This window comes from Pollicipes pollicipes, unplaced genomic scaffold, assembly GCF_011947565.3.
Source record: "Pollicipes pollicipes isolate AB1234 unplaced genomic scaffold, Ppol_2.1 Scaffold_7261;HRSCAF=8764_pilon_pilon_pilon, whole genome shotgun sequence".
NCBI classification, from domain to species: domain Eukaryota; kingdom Metazoa; phylum Arthropoda; class Thecostraca; order Pollicipedomorpha; family Pollicipedidae; genus Pollicipes; species Pollicipes pollicipes.
The window spans coordinates 46,185,239-46,195,317 of record NW_023597054.1 but is presented as its reverse complement, the minus strand read 5'-3'; the positions used below and the strand labels follow the sequence as shown (position 1 = coordinate 46,195,317).

Genomic DNA, 10,079 nt, shown 5'->3' with positions numbered 1-10,079 from the left:
ACTTGGCCAAGCTTAGCCGAGTGGAGTCGTCGAGAGCAGGAAAGGGGTTTAAAGAGTATGTGCTCAGAAGTCTTATGCTAACAGCAATCGACATATAATGTACTAGGCCATACTGGTAACAAGGTTAGGTTCTGGTACTGGCCAAGCAAACATTGGCTATGTGATAACAGCTCGACATTCCAAGCTGTGTTCATGGTCACGAGTGATCCCATGAACACTTGAAAAAGAGCATAAAAACCCCGGGTGTTGACAACATAACCGATGTTTGTTGGATAACGTCGTTTTTCCAGGACTCCTTGGTTCGGATGTTGGCGTAGTTTCGCATTGAAGGGTGGAGGCACACTCCATTTTTTGTACTGTAGCCCCAGTTTAACGGGCCATGGACGCGCTATATTTATTACGCGGCATAAAGCAGCATCGCATGTTGTCGGCCATTATGCTTATAAATGTGTACCCCAGTGATGTGAGTCAGAATTTATTCGCAAACATATTAATACGTGCTCAAAAATTATAAGGAGAGCACGTGCCCTCAAAAGCCACTATGTAAGTCTCTGCCTCCTGGTTTCTTGAAGATCTTTTTCCGTCAGCGTGTAAATTGTAAGATGGAATTCCCCGAAATATTAGGAGCTCAAAGTCTTCATTGCTTGTATCAATATAGCCTTTATGGGTAAAAATCTCAAACCATTCGGAAGGTATGAATTTTTTTAAACATTATATCGCTTCGTTAACACGCGTTTACACACAAAAACATGAATTCTGAAATAGCGTTTATCGAGCGCTATTAAGTGTATATTGTACGTGTATAACACGAATGTATATATATATATATATATATATATATATATATATATATATATATATATATATATATTACGGGGTAGGACTCATCAATGTTTGGGCCTGGATCTTCCTAGGTCCAAGGCGTAGTTTGGAATTGCCAAATGATCTATTGGATCCACCATTCGTCCTTGTTGTTTTTTGAGACGCGTTACGGAATCTTGGATCCTCTAACCTGGTCGAGAACACCCGGTAATGCATTATCTTGCTATTGAAACGAAAATACGATTCCGAGCATGCAACGTACCGGCGTCAGCGTTGAGCCGTGTCTTGATGAGCATGGTGGTAGGGTCTCCTACGTCCAGGTGCTGGAAGAAGGCGCGCCCCTCCAATCCCTGTCCTTTGAGGATGTCGAGCCAGCAGCGGGCCGTCTCCTGCTTCCGCTCCTCCTGCCGTCTCTCGGGCCGCCAGCTCCTGGTCGTCTGCAGCGCGGCGCCGGGTGGAGTGAACACGACCGGGCAGTGGGGTCTGGCTTCCCCTGCCTGGTCCCGGGCGTCCGGCTCAGCAAGAGTCTGAAGTGCGCTTAACGTAACAATCCGCTGCGGCCATGCCGGTGGCAGTCTGGTGCAATATGCGCATTTGGGTTGTGTTCTCAGCTTAATGTATCCTTGATATCATGGTGCAGTAGCGGCTAACAAAAGCATCGAATTTTATTTCCAGACTTGCTGTCCGTCACAAAATATCACGACCTTCCCAACGGAGCGTGAAGAACACACGTAACAGATCTGAGCGGCGTTGCTAGGCGAACGGATACCTTCCAGCAGCATCGAGAAGTCATCCGCGAACCGCGGCGTCGCGGGCGGCGCCGCCGAGTGGTCAGCACCAGTGGGGTCCGTATAGCTTTCATCTGGACGGGGCAGGTAGTCTTCGGCGTCTGCCCTCCTGTGGCAGGAGGGAAACGGCGTGATTCTGTGCGAGAGATCACAAGGCGCTGTGTGTTACGCGAAGACATTGAGGTAGGGATTCGCCACTGCAGTGACATTTGGCCTTAATCGGGGGCGTATGAGTATGTGGGAGTTCGAAGTGGGAGGGGAAAAATACAAACATTTCACTGTTAGCGCGACGCGCAAAATTCCGCGCAAGGCGTAAAACAACATCATATGCTTAATTTGTTTAGTATTACGTGTCTACCACGGAACTTTAATCGACAACATATATTCATGCACACATTAAAACACGTGATAAATGTAACAAGGGACCACGTGCTCCTCGAGATCATCACGTGCGTACGCCTGGGGCTGTGATTATTTCTTATGCATTTCGTTTACTGTGTGCGTTGAAATGATATATCCTTGTAAAACTGTGGGGTTTTGTGAAACAAACTGGGCTGGCGAGGAGTGTGAGGTAGTTTCAACAGCTATCATAGTAAAAAAGCCAGTAAAAATGGATTTTTGCCTCTGAATTGATGAATATGACCCGTGTAGGAATGTTCTGCTTTATGACTTGTGTTTGATTTCTCCTGTTTACGCCATGTAGACGGAAAGTCCCAGTGCTGCTGTCGGAGGACTGGTCGGCGACTACTGCTGCACGCCGGACTTGCTGGGATCACAGGTGTTCAGTGCACAATTTATAGTTAAAACAACTTCATGCGAACTACTTGTAACGTACTTTCAACGTAAAGCAACAACACTTGTTTCAAACACATTGAGATACATTCTGCTTTCCGAATGATCATTTAGCGCATGGTGCGATCCACCCACAGCGCTCACAAGTGATCTCGGTTAGACCGCAAGCGCTCTGTGACCCTCATTACTAGTGGAGCAATTTGGCTCCCTCCATTAAAATCCGAACTGATAAGAAGCGCGAAGAAGCACTCGATTTGGCTATAAGATTCCGCTAATAACTGGGTGGGTCAGCGATTAGGGTCGACCACCACGTCAGGCCCTCTGTTCGGCTGCAGATCCCTTCCACGGTCGACTGGCCACGCGCAGCTTTTGCCGCCGCGAGGCGCCGGCTCCGCTCCGAAACAACCGTTCCGCTGTTGTTTGGCCCGGCTCGCGGTCGCGGCTGCCGACGCGGCGCCTGGCCGCCGGCGGCCGCGTGACACGGCAGGCGCGCGTTAGCACGTGACCGGGCCGGTTCCGGTCTGGCGGCCGGACAAATGGCTGTGGACGGCCGGCCGCGGTGGGCGTCTGTTGCAGCCTGGTCCGGCGCGAGGAGGCGACGCCGGCCATCTGGCGCCGATCCGGTTGAACTAGATGCACACCGAGTACCCCGTGCAGTGTGCTGCGTGACGCTCGCTTGGACATGGGGTGAATGACAGGAATTGCATGCGCTCATCAAGCGCTGCTTGTCATACGCAATGCGGTAGCCATTCTGTTGTCGGTCCAAGAAATTTGCTGCATTTTTATTGTCACGCCCCGGTGCATGCGCCCATATTCGTAACGATCCGTAGCACTGTTGATTATCCGTTCGAAAAGTCACCAGCATATGGTAGTATCGCGGCTTTGGTGTGAATTTTCCGCCCGCGGGTCCATCTACGTTTCATCCACGGTGATTTGATAGGTCACATTTTTCATATGTGTAATGATATATATTATAACAGTTTGTACAAATTTCTAATGAATCAAATACTGAGCCATGGTCATAATTTTTGTAATGAGATATTTTTGATCTTCATTTGCAATTTCCAGAGCGCAGTACAATAATACTTATCCATGACACTTTGCATCATCTAACCCACCGGTCTCCGGCCATCACAGTACTGATAAATCGCAAACTCCCGAGCTTGTCTGGAGCACAGGGACGACCACCAGCACAACACCGAAAAGGTAGCGAGCCTGAAACCCGGACGCGCAGTAAGCCTCCCCAGTCAACACGTCCCACTCACCTGGCCGCCTTGAGCCGGGACGGGGGCAGGTCGGCGACCTTGACCTGGGTGTCGGCGCGCGGCTGGCCCATGCTGGCCTTGACCACGATCCTCTCGTCGGGGTCACACCTGACCAGCACCTGTTCGTCGATCGCCTGCTGCACGTGCCGGTCGTACTGGATGTACACCATCATCTCGTAGTGGGTCCGCTCCTCCTGACCAATGGGTGCGACGTCACAATGAAAAGTAATATAACCTTAACACGGGTGGACTCGATCGAGGCTCCGTGATTGCTCCCCTGAGCTGGGTGTTTTTTTTATATTCGGGCATAGTATTAAAGACCAAAGCTAAGCGGGGCAGCTGATTCCTGTGACACCATATGCTAACTCTACGTGCAATGACGACATAATGAACCGCGTTAGGATGCCGCGTAATGCAACGCATCAAAATTACCAATATGTTTTTAAAGCTTTGCGCTAAAAGGCGTCATTTAAACAAACAACATCATCGAAGAATAAGACACTGAAACTATCCATCGTTGATATCATAGATCATAATGCTAGTTTAGTGATAACCCGATACACTATCAGCCCAGGCACGCCGACCCACCTCGTCTTCGATAACCTTGACGCCGCAGTCCTCCACGTTGACCTTGAGCTTGACCCGTCTCTGACCCTGACTAGTCGTCCGACAGGAGAGGGGAAATCCGCGCGCGTAGACCAGGCCGTAGAAGGGGTCGTTCATCGAGGCTACCACCATCAGTGTGGACTTGGTGCAGGCCACATTGACCGCTGTGGGAGGTCACGTGAGTCTCACGACCTGTGGTGGTATGTCAGTAGCACCGCTTCGGTTTGGCGACGTTCGTGGTCCTATGCATCGCGGTGCGACGCATTCCTATGTGAATCATTGAGTTTGAATGGATTGGACATGACGAGAAAGCGTCTTTGGCTTTGTAGATATATGCGGCCTACTATACCGATTTGCATGGTGTAACTCAAATTTAAAACGAAGTTGTCTATGAAGTTTTCGCCTTGACATGAGTAGAAGGGTAGGCGACGGTCACTTGGTGATAGTGCTACAGTGGTGACATTCTAGTGGGTATCGTTACGGTTGGAAGTAAAGACGAAAGGTGCAACGTTCAAAGGTGTCACAATGAAAGGCAAAAATCAAGGGTGAAAGGCTTACAATGTTTGATGTGCTCGGTATTTCACGGGCTGATTTTTGCACATTTGGACGGAACCTTTTGCTCGTTCCAGGGGAAATAACATTTTCTTTTTGTGCGTCCAGCCTCGCCCAGGTGCTGAACTCGTGCTAACATTTGTGTTATTGGCATAGGCTACAGGGCCATTATTTCGAATGATTTCAAACGACTTGGGTGACACAAATTACAATAAACTTTGCTCTTGAAGGTGAAAAGTTATGATTCAGAACAGCCGCTTTAAACCATTTCAGCTCCAACAAAACTGGAACGCCTGAAATATTCTTACTTTTTCACTTTTGATCAGACTGCATCTCTATGAACTTAAAGCATCAATGTAGAGAACGCTACACTGGGGTCAGCCAATTCTCACTGGGCCGTCTTAAGATGAGAGCTTTGCAGAGACCAAATGCCGCAATTTTGCATTTTTAGCGTTACAATTTTTCGGTAGACACGGTCACTTGCAGAAACTGATGCACTTCCTCAAATGAGATAGCGAAGGCACATACCTAACTAGGTCATTGGGTGCCAGTCACCGTACAATAACAGGCCCACCTGTCATCGTCACCAATGGGCCCACCCCCGGTAGTCATGCTCAGGCTCTGCCCCCTCCGGCTCCCACACCGCGTCCCCGAGATCGTTAGCGCCGCGCCAGTTCCGCCTTGTACCGTCAGGCGCGGCGAATGTGGCGTGACTCGGATGATGTCACACTTGGCAAAAGCCCACCGCGCCGCCGCCGACAGGGCGAGAACACTCACAGACGAACTTGTTGGGCTTGGTCTCGCGGTAGCTGGGTTTGGGTGTGAGCCGCTCTCCGGCCGACTCTGAACCCGCCTATCTGCAAGCCAAGGTGGAGGGAGTCAGCTGGCGTGAAGATGTATTTCCAGTTACATTTGGGACATTCATCCCTCCTCTTCTGTTGTTTATTAGGGTTTTCGGGCGCGCCGACAGTGATGGTCATTTGGCGCCCATCCACCCCTCCTAAGTGCTGATCGGTTCGCGGGTCATCCCCTCCCCCACACTTGGTGCGCATGCAGAGTTTTGGCCTGCTTCCACCAACCTATTTTTTGTTGCCCCTCAATCTAGAGTTAGGACCGATGTCATCCAGCCCGTTAGAGAACGGAAAATGTCCAGGAGACAGCTGTGATCTGGGCGGAGAAGGTAAAGGAATGAAGTCCTAGACATTTGAATTACATCAAGCTCACACAATGATGCATTGGAATGCTGAGGCCGACATTCGCTGGACGTGGCGCTCCTGACCCGTTCGGATGGCGCACGTCTGGGTTTGGGCACGTCGTCGTCTAGTGCGTTACTTGGATCGTGTTGTTTGAGTTCATGATCGAGCACGAAGGATGCCATTCAAGTGACACGTTTAATTGCAATTAATGCGATTAATATTATAGCACGGTGATGCGTGTAATGACATTACTCATGTCAATGATTTCCAACTATTCAACGACGAGCCGTTTCCAACCTTAACGTGGAGCGGTTAACTTTGTTGTAGCTCGTGGCAAGTGTGCAGCGAACTAAATTTAAGAAAGAACCAAAACAGTGAACCTCGCAGTCTGCTATACAAGACGCGCAGTAAACGGACTCTTGCTCTCCTTGGAGGGCTCGATTATACAGCACGGAACAGCCTTCTGTCTAGCAACCTATCGCCACTCGCGGACTTTCCCTCGACGACACATGTAGCCTCGCAGCGAAACTACACACGTCCCCGGACCGTCGGCCCCGGCATGCCGTCGTATCAGACGTGACGACGGCCTACACGTAACCCATTCTCCCGGCATGCCTGCCCGCCACACTGCCGACTCAGCCGCTGCCGACTCAGCCGCTGCCGACTCAACTGCTGCCCTGCACGCCCCGCTGCCGACTCAGCCGCTGCCCGCCCGCGCGCCGCCGTCACTTCCGCCGGCCGCGCTCACCCATTTTCCCACGGGAGCTTCCGGACGGCGGCGGCCCGCTACGCGCGGCCAGTCCCCCGCGCCGAACGGTGCCCGGGCCGATCTCGCGCGCTGGCGCCGAAATGGCGCGCCGGCGCCGCGGGGTGGCCGCCTCCGGCCGACCGGGCGTTCGATTATTGTACGACGCGTGGAACTAGTGTAGCTATTACGGCTCTAATGTGTCGCACAGACAGTAGCGGGAACATCAAAGCACAGCCGGCGGGACGGACATCAAACCGGTGACCTCAAGACACCCGGCCTTACGGAAATGTGTCCGGCTCTCCGCCCCTCATTTGCACAGACACCCCGCCGGTGGCCGACCCGACGGCCGGGGTCACGCGGCCGGCGCGTGCTGGACGTGGGCCGCCACTCCTGGGGTCAGGGGTGCGTGGACCGGCGACGCCGCGGGTCGAGGGTCAGACAGCGGGGCTCGTCGAGAGCGGAGGTGCGCGTCGGTGCCATCGCGGGCTGGAGATGCAGGCCCTTCCGCACGCAGGTCGATGGGTGGATGTCGTCCATACCCTGGATGCATCGGACAAAGCCCGAAGAGTATCAAGGTACGTCAGGTTATGGGAGCAGATGGTGCAGTTCTGCTTGCATGACTTGTGTTTTGCAGAAGACGTGAAGCAAACATCAAACCCGAGTGTAGACAGCTCAGCAGACAGCATACAGGCTCGTACCGAAGACGTGAACGCGACGGCGCAAACAAAGACTGCAGCGTAGCACAAGCAAGCATCCGGAGAGACGCGGCCTCCGTTCGCAGGCTGAGTACCGCACACAGCGACGTTTACAGTTAGCTCCGGGATCTACTGGAAAGGGACCGGTGGAGTAACCGGGCGCCAGTTTATGGCAGTTGTGACGGCCAGACAGTTCAACAAGGCGTGAAGCGGTTACAGATAATGAATGTCCCAACTGTTCGCACGAATTGTCTGATCATATCCCAAAATCCGGCCGGTAACATTGAATTCACATTACATCCGATCTTTCCTCTTCCGAACTAAAAGCAGAAAGCTAAACGCAACTGCATTAACAAATCATAAATCGAGCGTCCAGTATTAACCAAGCGGTGCTCCTCTAGAAGCACAAGCGAGGCATGCATCGCACAACACTGGACACTCAACGGGGTATTGTCCCGTGCAACAACTGTTAAAAGGCCCTGGTGTCCGTTGCCACGCCCTGTCCCCTGTCCACGTCCGTCTGGAGTCCTCTCCTGTCCTGTCCTGCCCTGTCGAGTCCTGCACCAGAGCACCAGGTCACCAGTGGTCTGGGAAACGGTTCGGTGCGTTTTTGAGCGCTTCCACGGTTCGCAACAAGAACGACATCGCGTCGCGTCTCGCTGACAAAAAGCGCGGTGCGGCAGACGAGGCGGTAACGGTCGACGGCCGCAGCGGGGGTGGTTACCGGCACACGGCACTCGGCACGTAACGGGCGACGCGCCCTGCCGGCCGGCGGTCGTGCATTTTTGCCACGCGGCGGCACGGTGTTACTGTGTTAGCGGGTAAGCCGGCGGCCGTGGGAGGGATGGGGAGGCAGCGGGGAGGGGGAGGGGGGAGGGGGAGGGGAGAGGGGACTTACCTGGCTGATGGCGGCGGACGCCAGCAGCAGCAGCTGGGAGAGCCGGACGCTGGGGCCACACGGATGCATCGCCCGGCCTGGAAGGAAACACCCCGCTGTTGTAAACACGCACAGCGACGTGATGTACGCCACCCAAACCACAGCATTCGGTGAATTACCTGGATCAACAATAAGCGTTGACGAAATACATGACGCATGTGTCCTCAACTAGTGCTGCAGATAACAACATGCCGTTTTAAACGTGTTTTGCGCGCTCTGGCTGGCCAGCGTTTCGGGTTCTTCTTCGGTTTTTCTTCGGTTGCATTGTGTGGCTAGAAATGGAGCAGCCCGAGCCGGGTCGCAGTGTGTACCGTTACATCGGCACAGCATACACTAACGAGAACGCTGCAAACGATTCTCATGGGAAATTCCCACCGCCTTTTAATGCCCGCTCAGAGCGATCACTTATGAATTCCAACGCCAAATCACATCCGGGCAGCTTTGTAATGGATAAGAGGGATGCTATCTGAGGGCTGGGAAGTAGGCGTTTGTGATCAGGTCCATTGTGTAGGATGATCTCTGAGAGTGTCTGCTTGGCGGCTAATGAATAAGTAGCGCATACCGGTTAACTAGAGCATTGGCTTCCGACTGCCTCGGTTTTTTCTGCATTTTGAGTCTCTGAGATTCTCAATGACCGATAGCAGATGGTGATCGATGGTGATCATCACAGATCGACGGTTATGTATAACATTACGGTATTGGCCATTACCTGTTAAGTTACCGAACGCCTTTGCCGGATAGAGGAACCCTCGGCTAGGCGAAAGACAAAACAGCGGAATTTAAGCAAACATAAGTTTTGATAGCTTACTTGAGCTAGCTTTTTCTGTGATAAACAGTGCGACCGGATGCATACGTAATGCGCGATGCAAGCGATGAGCTCTAAATTTTGCTGCCCAAGTGTCCCAAATATAGGTCCAGGGAAAAAATAAAATAGAAATGGGCTGTCTCTCCGAACGCGTCGATGCTTCTTACCTGAGATGATGCCAATCTCTCAGGCAAGCACGTCATCAATCTCTAGATGAACCGTTGCGAATACATATACGCTTGTAAAAAGTGAACAGGTCGGTTCCGTTTAAGTCGGATCGGTTCGGGTCAGAATGGATCATGCCGATTTGGATATACTCGTATTGAATCAGCTTGGATCGGATCTAATTGCATCTGGTCGGATTGGATCGGATCAGGTCGGATCGGGTCGAATGAATTGGATTAGATCAACCCGGGCCAGGTCAGTTTGAAACAGATCGAGTCGGTTAGGCGAGAGCATGTCAGTTCGGAAAGATCATGCTCAGTTGATTCGGGCGAGGCCAGACTGATGTCTCGAGTCGCTGCGAGTCGACCTGATTGTGCCCGGTCGCATCCTGCACGGCCAGATGAGCCGTCCAGCTTGAACATCTCCCGGCACGCTGAACAAGTCTCGCATGGCCCGCAGTCTCGCTCATGATGATCCTCTGAGCAAATCCCATTGAGGCGACCAGCGGTGTGCACTGGAGTCATTCCCGGCGGGCGCCGACCGTCCCTCCGATTGGCCCTTCTGGACATGGTCCCCGGCGGAGCGGATGCCTGCCTCGTCCCAGGCGGCGGTGAGGTAACGGGCGCGGCCGGGAACAATGGTGCCGACGGGCCGGGAGGGCTGGAGGGACGCCCGGTCCGCCGCGCACTGGAGGGTGTGCTGACCAGT

At 52.7% G+C, this 10,079-nt stretch overlaps 1 pseudogene; it reads right to left on the bottom strand.

Moving 5' to 3' along the window:
• The window catches only part of LOC119111520 (uncharacterized), a 12,042-nt pseudogene extending 5,861 nt beyond the window's left edge, over positions 1 to 6,181 (bottom strand).
• Positions 6,182 to 10,079: the final 3,898 nt, after the last annotated feature.